The 19,023-nt window shown below is 32.8% G+C and overlaps 1 protein-coding gene across 9 annotated transcripts in view; it reads right to left on the bottom strand.

Moving 5' to 3' along the window:
• Positions 1–19,023, bottom strand: part of Pcdh15 (protocadherin related 15) — an 802,311-nt gene that overhangs the window by 753,798 nt on the left and 29,490 nt on the right. For all 9 annotated transcript variants that reach the window (XM_033766616.1, XM_033766617.1, XM_033766618.1 and 6 more), the window contains exon 2: positions 2,990–3,034. The gene's annotated coding sequence lies outside the window, so the exon portion shown is untranslated. The remainder of the gene's footprint in view (positions 1–2,989; positions 3,035–19,023) is intronic.

Here is a 19,023-nt window from a genome sequence, read left to right as displayed (position 1 = left end):
TGGTCTGCACATAAACACAAAGAATAATAAGGGGGGAAACACAGTGCTTTGCCAGAAAAACCATTGCAATATTGCTGTGCACTACAACAGGTGGTAAACACTGAGATCCCTATCTCATGTATGTACACAAAGCCAGGCTATGTTTCACATTTTGTAGCTCAAATTCCACGAGACAGCAACAAAAGATGTTACAAAGTTTCAAAGTTCAATAAGAATTTAACACCACATTAAAGTCTCCCTCCTCTCAAAGTGTCTCTACTTACATTGCTGACTGCACAGAACAGCGCTGAGGACTAATCATGGAGAAGAGTGCAATTTAAATTAAAATATTAATACAGAATTTTTAACTTTTATTTTCGGTACTGGGGATTGAATTTAGGACTTTGAGCTTGGGAAGCAGGTGCAGGCCACTGAACTAACTCCCCAACCCTTAACTGTTTTTTGTTTTTGTTTTTGTTTTTGTTTTTAATTACAAGGAAACCAGCAAACTTCCTCAGGAATCTTGATGGTGGCCTATTAACATCCAATATACTGTTAATGAAATAAAATAAAAACCATAAATAGACATATTCCAATCAACTTCACAGAGCTTAACACACAGTGATTAAAGAAACCTGGACTGGAAAATAAGGCACACGAATTTCGTTATGTATTATTTTTGGCTTTATCGCACACACAGACTTATCAAAAACTGCCTCACTGAAAGAACTTGTCATGCTACATGCACAACTTTACATATTTGCCAATGCAAAGATCAAGAATTAGGAATTAACAGAGACAGGACTGTGTATATAAAATTCACTGGTGCATTTTGTCACCTTACAACTTAGCATATGCTCTCGATAAATAAGGTGCTTGTAACCAGTTATGGACGTGGTACAAGTAATACTGCTTAAAAGGTTTAGGAAAGAAAGCATAGTTTGGAGCAAGGAAGTAAAGAATACATATTTCTAATGTTAAAAACTTATAGGCTATCAAAAATACTTGGTGCTAAGTAAAATATGTATTTCCAAATTTCCATTAATGCAAAAACATGGCTCACATACAATCTGATTGATTCTTCGTGAACTACTGTTAAGCTGGGTTCTTTTTACATAGGTTAAATCTCATGACCTCATGAGGCAGAACACTTTCTGAAAGGGAACTCAAGTTGAAAATGATCTGTGAGAAAGGAGTAAGTGTGTAGGATTCATTCAAAATTATCCCAGGTGAAGATTCTAATTATATAAATGAAGTAGTGAAGTCATTGAGTAGTTTAATGCAAGTAATAACAGTGAGAAAGGGTCACGTGTAGTACAAAGTAAATGAAATTTTAAAAAGGAAATCTTTGCTTTAGATCAGGAGCAACAAGCTTTTTCATAAGGATTGCTTAGATTTTTCATAAGAAAAGGTGCTTTCTGAGACATACAATTTTAATACATTATGATAAAAACTTTTCTCTATCCCTACTCTGAATAGAAAAGCAAAAACCCAAATTATAATTCAGAAGAAAAAATGCTATATCACATAATGTGTACATTGATGACTTTAGAAGAAACCATCTATCTACAAAATGGAAGGAGAATTACTAGCTGTTTTGCTCTACTTCTCTAAAGTAATTTCAATTTTTTCAGACAGACTTCCCACGATAACTTGTGAAATATTATTTTTATGTTGACAGCATACTTATATAGTACTTATTTATGATGTCCCACTTCTTTTTCTAGGTTGACATCAAGATGAAAACTAGAATATAAGCTCTAAGAAGGCAGAAATCTTTATTAATTCCCTTTAACTGCCGTGACTTTTCTACACAAAATTTGTTTGAATGTAGTAGCTACTCAATATGTTTAATAAAAGAAAAATTATAAAGTTAAAACTATTATATTAGAGTGAACAAATTACCTTAGTAAGGTTATACTGTGTGCCACTTTCTAGGAAAATATTTCCTGCATATTAGCCAGAGTTATCACTACAAAATCTCCATAAAAATTTTTCTCATCCTATTTGTTAAAGAGAAATTAGAGGTTTGGATATGTTAAATCATCCAAAATCATACTGGCTTGAAAGTAAAAATTATTTTTAGGGTGTGGTATAATTCTTCCAAAGGTAATGCTTTTAAGAATGTTTTGCCAATGGAAACACAATTCCTTTAAATAAAGGAAGTTTGTGTTCACATTAACATCAAAAGAAATCCTGGTCTTCAATTTTGCAATTTGTAGCATTACACTAAGTATTTTATGTCTTCTTATCTAAACAGTGATAACAAAAATCATTACTTTTTTCTGTAACTATAGTCTTTTTTGTGAACCAGTCTATATACCTTGTATGTCATCTCATTAAAGGAAAATAAAACAATGTAATAGGAATAAGAAAAGATCAACTATAAAAAAACACAGTAAAAGTAAATAACATTAAAAAATTATATTGCTGGAATAATTAGTTAAAAGATAACTGGGTAAAGAGAAAAAGAGACAGAGTAGAGCAAATGAACTGAGGGAGGATAAGAAGAGAAAAAGAAAACAGGAAAGGAAGAGAGGTAGGGAGAGGAGGAGAAAGACATTAAACTGAGAAACATAAAGAGAGTTTCATTTTTAGGGCATTGTATTCTGTGAAAATTTTTATATGTTTACACTGAAGAGTTCAAGAGTATACTAAATCAAATTGTCTTTGACTTGATTCCACTTTAAATTATTTTAAGGCCAACTGATCTTTAAAACAAATTACTATACTGGTTAATATTTATAAATCATGGCTAGTGTTAATATTTTGTCATCCATAAAAGCTAGGTATACATTTTAATTTCTCAGGTTAATTGGTTAATACAAACTATGACATTAATAATTAAGGAAAAGAGGTACCCCTTTTTATAAATGAATATCACAATAAGACAAATTTTCATACACTATAAATAGACTGAGTTAGAATTTGATCAAAAATAGTTTGCTTGTAATTTTTGGAAAATTTCTAAATTAATATTTAATGAAAACAAGCAAAAAGTTGTACTTACTCAATTCAGAAGGATAGGATGAATCTGAGCATATTCTCTTTTAACCTTATAAGAGAAGAAAAATTGGTAAGAAGTGATAGGGAATTTCTGATGTTTTGTTGTTTTATAAAGTCATTTCAGATGACTCTGTAATCGACTACATTTTTATCTGGGTAAGGACTATTCAAACAACACTTTCACTTTTCTCAGGATCTTAAAATAGCATCCCTTCTGTAGACCTCACTGTCGTAGTATCTCGTATACTTCTTCCTATGGGAACACAGGACTTTTTTATAGTAACCGTTACAAATCCTTCCCCTCCTTCTATCTGTCTTTTGGTACTGGGTATCAAACCCACAGCTTTCATACCCAACTTTCCTTGTGAACCAGTCTCTCTCTGGGTTTTGCTTTTTTTCTTTTTTCTTGTTGTTTGTCTATTTTTCATTTTAGAAAGGGTCTTGCAAAATCACCAAGATGCCTAAGCTGGGCTATAACTTTCAGAGCTTCTCTCTCAGCCTCCCAGGGCGCAGGGATTCCACATTTGAGCAACCACGTCCAGCTTATTCACAAAACTGTTCAAATGGCTCTATTTTGTATTTATCTACTCTCATTCACGAGTCCTTTCTAATCATGTTTTTCCCCCTCTATTGATTCCTGAACTTGCACATCGGTCTTCAGTCTACCAAAGCCAATATTCAGTTCTCCATATTTATCTTGTGTGAATGATCAGCAGCATTTGATACAGTTGATTATTAATTTTTCCCATACCGATCATCAAATTCAGACCTTGCGCTTGCGAGCCAGGAGCTAAATCCCCTGCCCCGATTTTTTGTTTTTATTTAAAATAAATTTATTCATTGTACTTTCGGGTATCAACCCCACGTAGATTGTCCTTTCACTTGATTTCCCAGTCTTTGCTGTTATTTCCTCCTGTCTCTACTCTTTAAGCACTTACCAGTGCAATTATCTAAACATAGTACCACTAAAAGTTGCATATTTCTTGGATGATTTTTATAAAATAATAGAACCAAAAATATAAAGACAACAATTTGATGACATTTTATTCAAAGTAAGAATCAACTGATTAAAATGAGCACTGCATGAGCAACGTTTAAGATAGTTCATAAATACAAACTCTGCCCACACTGCTTCAGGTAAAACTGCTAAGTGGTTGGACCTCAGGGCGAAAAAGGTTTGGTGCTCAGATTTATTGTGTATCTACTCTCACACCCTCTCTTTACGTTATCAGACCTCCTCTGTAATTAGCCCTTGTGTATGGCCTCAACTACCTTTAATAGTGCTTCATTAAAAACAGGGAGTCTCCAGGCATATTTTACCACATCTCAGACCAACCAGCATGTTGAATCCTCTCGAAATTTAGAAGCTGACTTGTCTTCTGCCACATCTCTCTTGCTTTCACACTAATAAGTGTCTTAATTTTAAGGGCTCATGTGATTAGATTGACTAAACCCAGGTATTATGAAATAATCTCTCTATCTTGACTGTGTAATTTGAGTCACACCTGCGAAATTCCTCTTACCATGTAAAGTAACACGTTTAAAGTTTATAGATGTTTGAGTTGGTGAATATTTCTTGGAAGACCACAATTCAGTTTATCATATTTCTCTATTTAATCTTGGTAATTCAGAATACTTTCTATAATAGGGTTTGCAACAATTGCAAAAACATTGAGACAAAATTAAAACTAAACACCAACTGAGCTATTCTAACATTAATCTGTTAGTCTTCTTTGTGATCTTTGTGTATTTATCAAAAATAATTTCAAATAAGTCTCCCTGTAAGACATCTAGCCATTTACTTTAGGAATATGCACAACTACGCTGATAATTTGTTAAATCAAAAGTAAACCAGAGCACTAAAGGCTGATTTGCAATATAATAATTTTTGTATTATTGACTGCATAAAACACAAATCACTTTGAATGATACAACAGAAAATTTTCATCAGTAGAAGCTATTCTTTGCCAATAAATAAAGCTATTGTAATTCCTCACTTTCCTCAAGGATCAAGCTAATCAATTCATGAATATATATTTTAAGGGAAATGAAATTTCTTAAATCTACAGAGAAGTTTATAATAAATTAATTTCAATTTTCCTACTTCATAAATTTCACTTAGAGTACAAATTAGCAGTGTGGTGCTTTGAATTAATTATTTTCAAAGTGGAGCCTTTTTCTTTTAATCTTCTATAGTAGCTTTACAGTACATTGTTTACTAAACACAGCACAATGTGCTGTGATTTAGGAAAGCAACAAATGATTGGGAAAAACATTCCCAATGTGGTGCTAGCTTATCCAGACTTTTGGAAAGTGCATACTTTCCAAAGAGAGCCTAAAGAAAAAAATTTATTCAGCTTCCATTGTGAAACATCACACTGTCTATAAAAAATAAATACTCTAAAATATTTTTGAAACCTTAAAAATCTTACTTTGATAAAAATGTTTCAAGTTGTCACTTTATTCATTTCATTTATGTATTCTTGTTAATATCATTTCCTTAAATAATAAAAAGTCACCTAAAAATCTCAGATGGGAAAGAATTGTATGCAGAGTACCTGTCATGAATATAGAAAGTACCAACCTGTGTAAGTAGAGACCTTCTTAGACTTTTCTTGCTATTAGAATTCTTCAAACACTCAGTGAACAATTCTGTTAGTATGTTAAACTTTTCAGCCTCTATATCTCATGAAGCATCAGGAGTTAATTAAGAAAGAATTCTATTAGGAATGCTTTGGTCCAGGCTAATGATGCTTAGTGATAACCAGATTCACCAACCACATTAATAGTAAAGAGTATATTTGGCTTTTATTTGAGAACTGCTTGGAGACCCTATTTCAGAATAAATTTGGGCTTTATTTGATCACTCCATAAAAACAAGAAATCTCACTTGTGAGATGATAACTAGTTAATATAATCAGAAATAAATTATAAGAGCTGCTCTTACTCTTCAATAGTTTTTTGGGTTTTTTTTGGCATACAAAATAATATAATTTGTTTACTGGAAATTAATGAGAACAAAAGAAGTAACATATGCACAGGGTAGCTTCAAAATCTTAGGCATAGCCTTCTGCTAGAATGTAAAACCCCTTTGAGATGGGTCAGATTGCAATATTTCAGCAATGTAGAAGTTAAACAAAATTCAAGTTAATACATATTGAGGGACAAATGTGTTTCTCCCGTCCATTATTATTATTATTATTATTATTATTATTATTATTATTATTTTTGGTACCAGGAATTGAACTTAGGACCTTGTGCTTGTGTGGCAGGCACAGTGCCACTGAGCTAAATCCCCGGCTCTACCATCCATTCTTTTTTTCTTTAGTTATGAAAATATTCATGGTCTATATCTTCCAGGTTTTTTACTGAGTTTATGTCTTTTTTTTCACCCCTTCACCATCCATTCTTGATCTTTAATCAATCTGACATATCTACAATGTTAAATTATAGAAACTCAGCTTTTTATAAACATATAATTTTGTTTCTTTATCAATTCAAACCCTCGAATCAAATGCTTGTTTATTGTATTTTTGTTTTACTTTTGGCCTTTGGATTTATGTTCTCTGACTTTAGATCTATACAGGATCACTCTGACACACAACATCTGCTATGTGATAGTCAAGGTGCTTATCCTCTCTCCGAATTCAGCTTTCTCATTTGGAAAGTAATAGTAATAAGAACCATTATCATTGATCGGGCTAATAGGCCTTAAATTATTCTAATATTGAACATGTCCCATTCTGATTCTCACAGCTGAATGTGCTGTTCGGAGGTGAGTGGCTGACTGTGGCGCCCTTGGAAAGTGTAGCCCTCATCTGGCCTTTTGGCCTGTTCTCTGCTTCCCAGCCCCCAGGCAGTGAGCAGCTCTGTTCTGCCCCACCCTTGCGCCAGGATGTTTCTTCCCTGGAGCCAGCCCGCCATAGGCTGAAACTTCTAAAGCTGCCAGATAAATTACACCCCTCTAATTTGTGGGTGATGGGGATTCTGTGACAGAAATAGGAAAGCTGGCCAGTGCAGATACTCATCACGTTGCCATAAATATTTTTAATAAAAATAAGTACCTGGTACCAATATGTTTTTGTGCATACAGTATTGATTCCTAACATTGTTATAATAATAATACTAAAACAGCAACGTGATTTTATCCTCGTTAATGGGACTTACACTACTATACTGGTATGTCTGAATTTTGCAATATGGCTTTTTCCTGTTTTACCTACATTCACTTCTGGACATTGATTCCGGTAGCCACTGTGATCCTGAATTGGCCATAAGAGAGAGGGACTTTCCATCCGTATTTGCAATTCATCCAGAAAATTGTCCCACTTAGTAGGAAAATAGGAAATTATTTTGACTGTCCAAAGAATACCCTCAGCCCCACATCATAGGTTTTAAAAAGTCAATAGTAATCTAATAGCCAAACATATCACTGGAATTTCAACATTTTATTTAAACTTCAAACAGAAGCTAATCCTGTAATCATGCCGGGAAATAATCCGTACTGCCATGTCTCTCAAGGTAATTACCATGACATTACATTGCTATCTTTAAAGGACATTTCGCAAAGCACACAATGCAATATGTGATCTCCAGGAGTACATCAGAAAGAAGCATGCTCTGTCTCCTCTCAACTAGGAATGATGCTTAACATGCATTATTTAAATACTTTTTAAATTTTCACATAGATTAAATATGAATGCAAATCAATCTTTATGTAATGTTTACTTTTAAAGCTATACTGGTTAAAAACATGAAAAGATCCTTGTTTGAAAGCGAAAAATTTAAAAAAAACTACACACGTAATAAATTATTTTGCTTACTCTCTGAAGCAAGTATGCAGAACTTGTTACATTGATAAAAGGTGAAATTATAAATTCTCTTACATCCTCTTATTTCTTGTCATATCCTGTGTTTTGTCATTTATGTCCATGTTTGTAATTAAAGCTAAAAAAGATGGTCCAAAATTATACCTTCTTTTCTGTTTTAATGAGGACTATAAAGATTAGATTCTTTTGAATGAAAAAGAGTTTACAGGATTAATGGAGAATGCTTTAATTAAGTGGTCTTGAGAAACTTTTTAAATTAGCAGAACAAGTCAGAAAAAAATTCAGAAAACTGTTTTACAAGTACTACTGTACACTTTAACTGAGCACCTTTTACATTTTGGCCTGTTTTTAAAATTATTATTATTTCTTTTTTCTTTTGGTACAGGGGATCAAATTTGGGTCCTCACACTTGCAAGGCAGGTGGTGGAACTACTGAGCTAAAGCCCTGGCCCTGAACTGTTATTTTTAACTAGCTGAAATAGATAGATGTATTCATCCACCCATCCATCTATCAATAATAAATAAATTCATTAATTTTTAAGAATAATGATCAAATATATAAAATATATTATAGTGAGATAAAATAGCAATAACAATAAACTTTTGTTTTGAGCAAAATCATTTTTAGACATTTATTACATTTTACCTTTTAATAATATCCTATTCAATTTAAATATATTTCAATATTTTAAAAAGGATATTGAGTATTTTTCTCTTATAGCGCTTATCCCACCATAAAAATGTGGCAATGTTTTAGGTATTCATACATTTAGAAGTTATTTAAGTTGAGACCATAGTGAGCACCATAAAAATATTTGTGTATATTGCATTGTTTAAAATTGGTTAAATTTAAACTATAAAATATATTTGAAAATCTGCCTATAATCTTCATTTTGTGTATTTAATATAAATTTCCTTTTCAATTCACAAGCATGTCTACTAAATCATAACCATAAATAATATGTTTAACATTATAAATATAAGAGTATTGTTAACAGGATGCAGAAAAACTATGAATTTCAGTTACTAATTATATATGAATATGATTTGTTACATATATTGCATACTAATGTAAAAGGTTAATAACAGGTTAACCTGTATGCAAAGACTCATAAGGTGATTCTTCCTAAAATCTTTTCAGCAAGCAAGTAATAGAAAGAATGCAAACTACATAGTCAGAGGATTTCACAAGCAGCCATTCTCTTTTTGCTCTGCAGCAGCTGCTTGAGCACCCTTAGATAAGTCCTGTAACCCTCCCTTTGCCAGTTAGCTGTGAAAAAAAGAAATAGGAATAAAAAATTCTAAGGTTTCACTTAGCTCAGTTGTTCTACCGATTTACCACCTTTAGAGAGCTCATAAACCACATGAAAGAGTACATTTGCCAACATTGAAATAAATGAATACACATTTAGGCACATAGGTGAAGGTTGAGATCATATTCTGTGTGACATAGTCTGAGAATCCCAGGGAAAATAAGAAGTATTACAAAAAGAATAAGAAAATAAAACTAAATTATCACTTTGAGAAAGTGATAGACATTGATTTAATAAAAAGGCTAGCACTGATCTCAAATAATTGGAATCTACCTTTCACAGTAATTTTTCACTTTACTTCAGTTTCAGGTTTAGAAACAGGTGTCCCTCAGTGTATCACTGACATCTATAGCACCAGACCCAAGGCCTTTACATAGCATATCCAACCCCCCAACACACACACACACACACACACATTCCAGTGCAAATATTTTATTCTATCCTTCTTCAAATCCATTCCCATCAAGGGGATTAAATATCCTCCTTTAGCTCTTAACAGTTGTTAGGCAATGTGTTTATCAGCATTCTCGATGTTGCAAACACTGGCTCCCTCCCTCTCCCATTCAGTAAGAGCTAGATTGACAGCTAGCAAAAGGCAATGATGAAGCTGATGGTGAGGATGGTAGTGATGTTAGACAATGACTTACCATTTGGGTGGCTGCTTTGGCGCCATATACTGCATTTGGGTCCTGAGTTAAACCAGGAGGTCTGATCCTAAGTTTCTATAACTTGTCTATTCAACACATCTACATGTCCAGTAAACATTCATTATAGTTAAATTGGGAGAGCTAATTTTACATCTTACTTAAATAATAGAAAAGTAATGAGAGTTCAGGAGTAACAAACAGAATGTTAAGATGAATAAGGTTGTGCTTTTCCACAGAACTAATTGGGGGGGAGAGAGACAAAGAGAGAGAGAGATATTTTTCATTCCTACCATGCTGCAATAAATTAGTATCATTTTTGAAGTTTTTTCTCCCAATTATCCACATTGTTCAGCATCTCTGAATCTGCACTGTATAGATACCTGCAAGCACCAAAGAAGTTACATAAATATATTCTCCATTTTTTTGTCATCTTAAAGTTCCTAAAATGTTATTCTCTTACTGAACTTCTCTAACCCACAACCTAAAAGCCATGTCAACAATCTTGGGTTTGTATCTCAAATTTCTTTTTTTACTTTTTATAAAACTTTTTTTTTCTCTCATCTAGTTTTTTGGTACATTTTAGGTATACAGTACAGTTACATTCATCATTGGGATCTTGTACCTTTACATGACAGGTCTTGGTTCTCATTGTTTTAATAGTGATATTTGAGAAGTTAGCAGAATTGATTTGTTGAAAGAATAAACCTGTCTTTAAGTTAACAAAATGATTTTTTCTCTTTGTGCCAAAGAAAAAAATGCTAACTGAAAATATTTCTAGTACTCATTTAGAGAGATAATAGTCTTCATCTTAATTTAGGGAGGCAAACATATTATATTCTTAGAAGGAAAATCATTACATTAAAGTAATAGTTGCCTATCAATTCTTTTTATTATTTGCTTTGGACTTCCTAAAATTGCTTTCAGTTACTCAAACACAATTTAGTTTTTTAAACACAAACAAACATATCCCAGTAGCTTTCATATATATGAAAAATGTTTCAAAATACAGATTTTTCCCATTCAGATGAATATGAAACATATATGATGATGATATGTGACAAAGTGTAAAATGTAGACTGTAATTGTAACTTGTTCAGTTTGCTTTTCTTCACACCTTCACTTTGCGGCATTAAAACATTTATGATTAAAAATAGTACATATTTTCAGCTAATATTCTGAAAATTGATACCTACAACATCATTTATAGTGTAACTACATTTTAAAAGTTACCAGCTTGGGCTTTATAGTTGTTACTGTTGAATTTATTTACATAAGTCTGTCTTCTTACAATTACTGAAAGAGTTGGAGAAAACATTCTAATGATTTTCTAGACAACATCTTAGAGTTAACAATATAGTGAAGAATTTCCAAGTGGGTAATCTAAGAACCAGATGTGATGGATAAAAACCAAGGTAGGTGAGTTGAGCCTTAGAAAATGCTTTACTTCTGAAGATATTTATAAATTTCAAAGGGGACCACTAGGAAAATAAGGGTCAAGTAAGATGCTAATGTCATGGATTCAGGAAAAAAATCTTTCAGTCCAGACTAACAGAGGGAATCTGATAAATTATTTGTAGCTGGAAACCTTAAAATCCCCACCAAAAAAGTAAACGGAATGAATGATAGCATGATATCTTGCATAACGCCAAGGCTGAGCTTCCTTATCTGAAATGTCTCATGAAACTCACTTGTGTTCCAAGGGGGGCTTTTGAAAAGTGATTGGATCATAAGACATTAGATCCACCCACTGGTGAGTTTATCAGCTTAATGTTCTATGAGGAAGTGGAGCCTCGTCAGAACAAGGGGGACACAGAACGGCACGACCTGGAAGGGTCCTATCTCCCTTCTCTACTTCTCACCGCCGCCTCCGCTCCCGCAACAACCCGCCCTTCCACCAGGCCATCTCGACCTTGTAGCCAGTCCTCCATGGAACTGTGCCTCTGAGCCAAAAGAATCCTGTCTTCTTTTGAGTTGTGCGTGTCGGGTATTTTGTCTTGGCAATGAGGAAGTTGCTAAGACAGTCAGCATTTGAGGTATAAATTCTGTAAATTTCAGAAATGTGACAGATTGACACTAAACAGGTAGCATCTTGATTTTTCTGGCAGAGTAAATTCTCTCTAGGGGTAGATACTGATTTCTCAAAACTAAAATTATCTCTATAACATTTTCAGACATCAAGCTCCCGTATACACATCCTTCAAGATAATCAAGGGTCAGGGATTTAGCTCAGTGGTTCCAACACCTGTCTTGCAAGCACAAGGTCCAGAGTTTGATCCCTGGTACCCCCCACCAAAAAAGATATTCTGGATTTCAGGTTCTGCTTTATGCAGAACCCCAGTTACAATTATTGGCAACAAAAATGGCCTTATAATTAACATTAATATAGAATTCTGGAACTATGATACTTGCTATCTTGTAAGAAAGGAGAATCTCATGACTCTTAGCTGGTGGACTACAGAAAGCACATTGAATAAAATAGTCCAGTTATAAACTTTACCCTAGTGGTAGTGAACTGTCACAGGGTATTAGTCAAGGACTTGCCATAAGAGGTAAGTCATATAAAGTGCATGTTTATGTGAATAAAATAATTATAAGAATAGTAAAATAAATGGTTCTTGTTGGGGGGCATTTAGTGATTTGAGAAACACAATCATCACCTAAAATGATTAAATATCCATGAAAAGCTCAAGACAAAATGTGACAGTTTCCTAGTAGTATAAAAAAGAAGAGCTCATCTCCTACAGATAGAAGGTATAGAAATTTAAGCACCAGGGCTCAGGTTTGGTTTTAATATTCCAGAACTCCTGTGGAGTTAACATTTGAAACTTAATTTGCTATGTCAAAGACAGGACTCTTACTGGAAAGATGAAACTCTGTGACCTACTATGAAATTACATTTTAATTCCTCACATTAAATAGATCATCAGTGTTGCAAAAGCAGTTCACCTATCATTCCTATCTAATGATTCAAAAAATGAAATTTATCCAATTCCGAGTTTGGAGAGTAATTAGCTCCTAAACAGAAGTTAAGCAGAATATAAAATATATATGTTTATATGATAATATTAATCAGTCACAAGATATTATATGTTAAGAATTAGAAAGGAACAGCCATAGAAACAGATAATGGTGGATTTGTATCACTAGTTACTCAGGGCATAAACTTGTGAACAGAATAGAAGACTAACTTGCTAGCAGAATATGTTTTTGTTTTGTTTTGTTTTGGGGGGGCGGTTTTGGTACTGGGAATCGATCTCGGGTCCTTGCGCTTGTAAGGCAGGCGGTGGAAATGCTAAGCTAAATCCCCGGCCCTAATGTGTTTTTTAACTCTCCTGCTACATTTTCATTTCTTTATTTAACCAACATATAAATTAACCTTTGAAAGTTAAGAGATACTTAAAATATTTTCTGTAACATTTCTTAGGATATGGTGACTAAGGTTATAATAATGCATTCTTATACTAGTGAATATTATGACTTGGAGAAACCCAGACCCTTTGTAAAAGCTCTATGGATTCCCAACACAGAAAATAAAATTCAATTACCCAGTTTTCTTAAAGAGTAGGACATTAATATGCAACCTGGGATCCACAAATGTGGTGCGTGAATTAAGAGGAGACATCAATAAAAAATAGTAAGAGAAAGCAGGTTCTGTAGAGAATCTGTTCTGCTGAAGGTGACATCAGAAGTATCCATCTTAGCCCATTTGCCCCTCAGTTGGAAACTGGATAAAGAAGATGTGGTTTTTCTATAAAATGAATATTGCTCAGCCATAAAGAATAAGAAATTAGACTCATTCATAGGAAAATGGATACATATTGAGGATATACTCCTAAGTGAAATAAAATAAGTCACATATGAGTAAATACCAAATAGTTTCTCTGGTGTGAAAAACTATAATAGTACATAAAATCCTAATGATATAATGGACAATGTGAAATAGGAAGAAAAGGGCTAAAGGTATAGGGAAGGTGTGATGGGTAGGGGAAAGGAAATAAGGGAAAAGAAAAAAATAGAAGAAAATGAAATAATGGAAATAAAGTGTTTGTAAATGGGGAGGGAAAGGGGGGTGAATGGAGGGCAGGGACAAGGGGATAAATGAGAACCAAGATCTGTCATGTGAAGGTACAAGATCCCAACGATGAATGTAACTGTACTGTATGCCTAAAATGTACCAATAAACTCAATTTTAAAAAAAGAAGCATCCATCTTTGGGAAGCAGTTGTAACAAAATTCTGTAATTCAGTGCCCAAAGGTAGCAAGCTATGACAGCTATATCCCTCAATAATATTTTTTTCTACATAAACTAGTTAGTGTTATATGACTACTGTAACTCTGAGCACTGACACAGACAATCCTTTTCCTACTTTAGTAATATGTACCTTGAATTCTTTAGAAAACAGATTTTTGTCCATATAGATTTTCACTTTTGGTTTGTTCCTCAGCTCAGAGTAAATACTTGACAACCTGTTATTCAGTTTTGTAATCAATAAACATATGTGGCTATTGTAATGAAATTAGATCAAATTAAACACAATTAAAAGCCCATTTCTTTAGTCACACTGCATACATTTTAATAGCCACACATAACTAAAAGAGAGCATATCAACTAATATGTCTATCACTGAGGAAATTTTATTGGAGAGAGCTGTTCTAATGCTTAGACAACCTGAGTAAAACATAAGATATAGGTGGTCGCACTTACATTACAGAACCCTTTTTTTAATGGATTAACTGATTCTAACATTTTTCACGTTGTGACATTAAGAACTTGTGATAATTACATTCAACTTTCACTCTGTTCTGACTATGCTAGTTCGAGAACTCACTTCATTTTCAAGTAACAAGAAAACTTCATTAGCACTCCATACCAACACTGAAATCTTCCTCCCAATTGCCTTCACACAAGTGATATTGAATTCCATTAGCAAAATCTAAAGACTGGCACAATCAGACGCATCCTTCTCAGCTAATATGTTCAGCTTTGTATTACAGAATTCCTTCTACTTCAATGATGCCTGAAATGCAGTCTGTAAGGTAAGCATTTATTATTTGAACATGCTTAGTAAATATTTCTCCTTCTTTTGGTAAGAATGCTCCAATTTTAAATGCCTTCCTACAATATATACAAAATTTTTTATATAAAAAATAGAGGGCCATTTCTTCCTCCCCTAACCTTGTCCTTGGCTTGATAAACAAGTTAATCAATTGGATAACACTTCAAAATTTACTACAGAAAGCAGCTAAATATAGTGAGATCTACATAGCGGGTACCTGAAACATATGAGTTGAGATCAAAATATACAGTGAATGTATACTTTTAAAAAATAAATACTATAGTAAAAGATACATTGCCAAAAATTATGGGATAAGTGTATTTGAAATAAGTGTATTTGAAGCAAGCAGGAGTATTTGAAAGGGGAAGTAATGCCAATTTGTCTTTTACATTCATAACATTTGTAATTTGAATATTCCCTGTTTTTGGATTTTGGTTTTGTAGTTGGTACCAGGGATCAAACTCAGGACCTTGTGCTTGTGAGGCAGGTAGCGGCACCACTCAGCTAAATCCCTGGTCCTATTCTCTGTGTTTTGAAATCACTCTTCATATTAATTCATTAGTTTCTCTTCCCTAGAGCCCTAGAACTTTCCTTATTGGTCTTTCCCAAAATGTGATTACTTAACCTTCCTTCTGAATGCATGTCCTACTACAGATTTAAATGTTACCCCTAATACAGCCATTTGGTGTATGGGAAAATATTTAGTGCTGGGAAGAGGTTGATAAGACTTTTACTCACTCCCCACCATGAATGCAATCATTATATATACTGCAAACACATACTAATAAAAACAAAAATTCCACAAAGTACATTTTGGGAAATGTTTCAAACTACATGTTTTTGATATTCTGAAATACTATTTTCACCTTCCTGTCCTCTGTTTTAGTAATTTCACATACTGTTGATATATATCATAGCCCAGATGGTTACTTTGAATTTAAGAGCCTAGGAATGATTTAATCAACTACTTTTGTCAGGATATTGTTTTAATCTCTTTTAGCAATCTTACAATTGCTAACTTTATTTGAAATTAAATGTCCATCTATTTTTGCTATGAGAGATATTGGCAAAAAGATAGGAGGAAGAAAAACTACTGTTAAACACGTTTGACCTTGTCAAAAGTGTTGGATCTTTTTCACAGAAACCAAGTTGTCCAAGTGATAAATTAGGAGAAAAATAGAATTCACTCCTATTTTGTGTTTCAGGATGTGATTTGGTACATGTATGTTAGACATTTGATATATGCTATTTTTCCAATTCTTCTTTTAAGGATTATTGTCATAAAATGAATCTCTCTACATCTCATGGTTTAAGCCAATCAGGACTGAATGATGCTGTTATACATTTTTTAAGTAAATCTTACCAATACACTTTAATTGATTAAGTAATGTCTCAGCCTCAAAGTTGCTCTGAGTTTAACAAAATTGCCAATGTTGAAAAATATTGCAAATTAAGCATAATTACAAATGTTGTTCTATTAACCTTTAAATTTACCTGAAATAAGACAAAGTTACTTTTACCTTAAATACATGCCTCCATCAAAAAATGCTTTCAAAATATACATGTAATTAACTAACATATGTAGAATGGTTATTATCCCTAATGAAAATAAATTAATAAATGAAAATGATCTCTATGTGTAAATTCAGGAAAAGTCATCTCTGAAACTTTTTGCTATTGTACCACATTGGAAATGGAGGAAGACTGAAAACCACAGGACTCCACATTGGGCTTTTATTTCTTTGTTTTAAAATATATCTGAAGAGTACAAGCAATAGAATTTTGAGAGCCTGACATAAATAAAATATTAAATTTTTATTAATATAATTTTATATAAATTAGTTATTTTTTATTTTTAAATGATAGTATTTTTGCTTATTGAGGTTATTATGTGGTAATTAGATACATTTGTACAGTGAATAATAGTCAACTCCAGGCCAAAACTTATTGATGTTTCACCCACATTCTAAAACTTAAACAACTTAAAGAGATATTAAACATACACTCTCCAGCACATTTTTTATCCTTTGAAAAGTCCATGCTTAAGCCAACCTTCTTATAATTAAAGATTTACTGCCTGAATAAATCATTCAAACATTCTTTGTATTATAGCTACATTCAGTATATAAAATGCAATTTCAGTTTGGAAACATCATCTTAAAACGTTATCTTAAAGGGGGAGTCAATATTTAAATGAGTTATGGATTATAAATGAAATATAAAAGTGTATGTATGTTTAATTTCTCAAACTGTAGAGTTTTTCCTTAATTAATTAAAACTGTGCTCACTTGTGCATGTAGACTATTAACAATATAAATTCAAGATCTGAATTTTTCATCTTCACAAATCAGGCTCAACTAGCATCCGTATTTCTGACACTTGACTGATGGTATCTTACTAGATTTTATCATTTATCACTCACCTGATGAGGCAGTCCAAACATCCAATCACTTTTGGTGTCATATTGGGTAGAAGATATATTTCAGACTCTTAACTATAACTGATTTGAAGGTAACAGGGGTAACTGTCATACTGTCACATGGAGATATGTTGGGTCCAGGTCCTCTCCACGTGTCTATAAATATGGTAAAATCAATGCCAATAAGCAAATAATTTTCCCTTCTCAATCCTGACACACATCAATTTTCCAGAACTGTTGTTTCTCCAAGCTGTTTTAACTTGTTTTTACTTTCAAAAATGCCAAAAATCTAACTTGCAATGCTACTAAAATAATCTAAAGAAAAAAATCTGATAGCATCATGCAATAATTATAAACTGATTTCTTATGAAGTAAGTTTCAGAACTATTTAAGACTCAACTCTTATCTCTCACAATCTGTTACTTATCACCTGCTGCTTAACACTTCATAATAATCATGTAGATGAACTTCATTCTTTATTGTCTTATAAATAAAATACTGTCAAGACAGGGGATTTAGCTCAGTGATGCCGCTGCCTGTCTCACAAAAGCAAGGTCCTGAGTTTGATCCCCAGTACCAAAAAACAAACAAATAAATAAAATACTGTCAAAGTCATTAAAGACAGTAAAACCAGTAAGGGGTTGCTAAAAACTGACAGATTTGAGTCTAGAATAAATGAAATCATCTGTAGCTATTTTAGCCAAAAAACAAAAAACAATAACAAAGCATCTCCCAAATTTAAGATATGTGCTTCATCAAGTATAAACACACACACAGAAAAGCATATTTTACAGACATATTTTTAAATTAATATTAAATGAAAGCTATGTTTAGCAAATACTATATACTTAAACTTACCAATGGTTAGATATCACAGAATGTATTATCTACTCAGCCTCTGAGACCATTATTTTCATTTAAATTCCACTGGTAGGCAAAATCTAAATGTCAAAACTTAGCACAGTGTTTAATGAGTGGATAAATATTAGAAAGTACAGGGTTTGAAATCTTAGGTAAGTCATTATTAGGGGCTTACTACTCTCAGTACCTGACATTTACCTGCTTTTTTCATATTAGTTTCATTTCTTATTAAATATCCTCCTGGCTTGAAAATAATCTATGTAATAAAGAAGAAAAAAGGTGCTTTTATTTGAGGTTTACTTGATAAAAAGCACCACTTGTGTAATGTGGCTTCTAAAGCAGTTTGAGTGCATATATCAATGTATTATTGAATCCTGACTGCACTTGAGCAGGAAAAATTGTAATCTAATCACACAGGAAATATACTGATGTTGTTACTTCTACTAAAAAATACATCATTTACCACAGAGAATGTAAGAGAGAAAAATGCTTCAAAAACTTGATAAGTACCAGAGAAAAAATCTTACACTGAAGAGTAATCCCGGAAACTATTTGATTTACTATAATTTACACATATTTATCCTAGCAAGATAAAGTTTTGAAGTTTTTATTGCCATTTAAGTCTTTCAGCCCTTAACACAATAAAACTATTTGACAAACTAATATTTTATTTCAAGAGGCTGATTCGTCAAATTAGTTCATAAAATTGACTCTTCTTGGCACAGTGAGATTTAGAATTACAATCCATTTATTTATTTTTGCAACCATGCTATTAAGAAACCATTCAACAAACAGAGCACACCACCAGGTCACACATATAAATCTCAAATGTCAGTTTACTTTCGAATTAATTAAATATTAGGATAACAGTTTTCTACAAGTATTTTGTAAAGCATTTGCAAGAGGGTAAAT

Source organism: Fukomys damarensis, unplaced genomic scaffold (assembly GCF_012274545.1).
Source record: "Fukomys damarensis isolate Sample0158 unplaced genomic scaffold, DMR_v1.0_HiC HiC_scaffold_20, whole genome shotgun sequence".
Lineage (NCBI taxonomy): Eukaryota > Metazoa > Chordata > Mammalia > Rodentia > Bathyergidae > Fukomys > Fukomys damarensis.
This window is presented reverse-complemented; position numbering and strand designations above follow the sequence as displayed.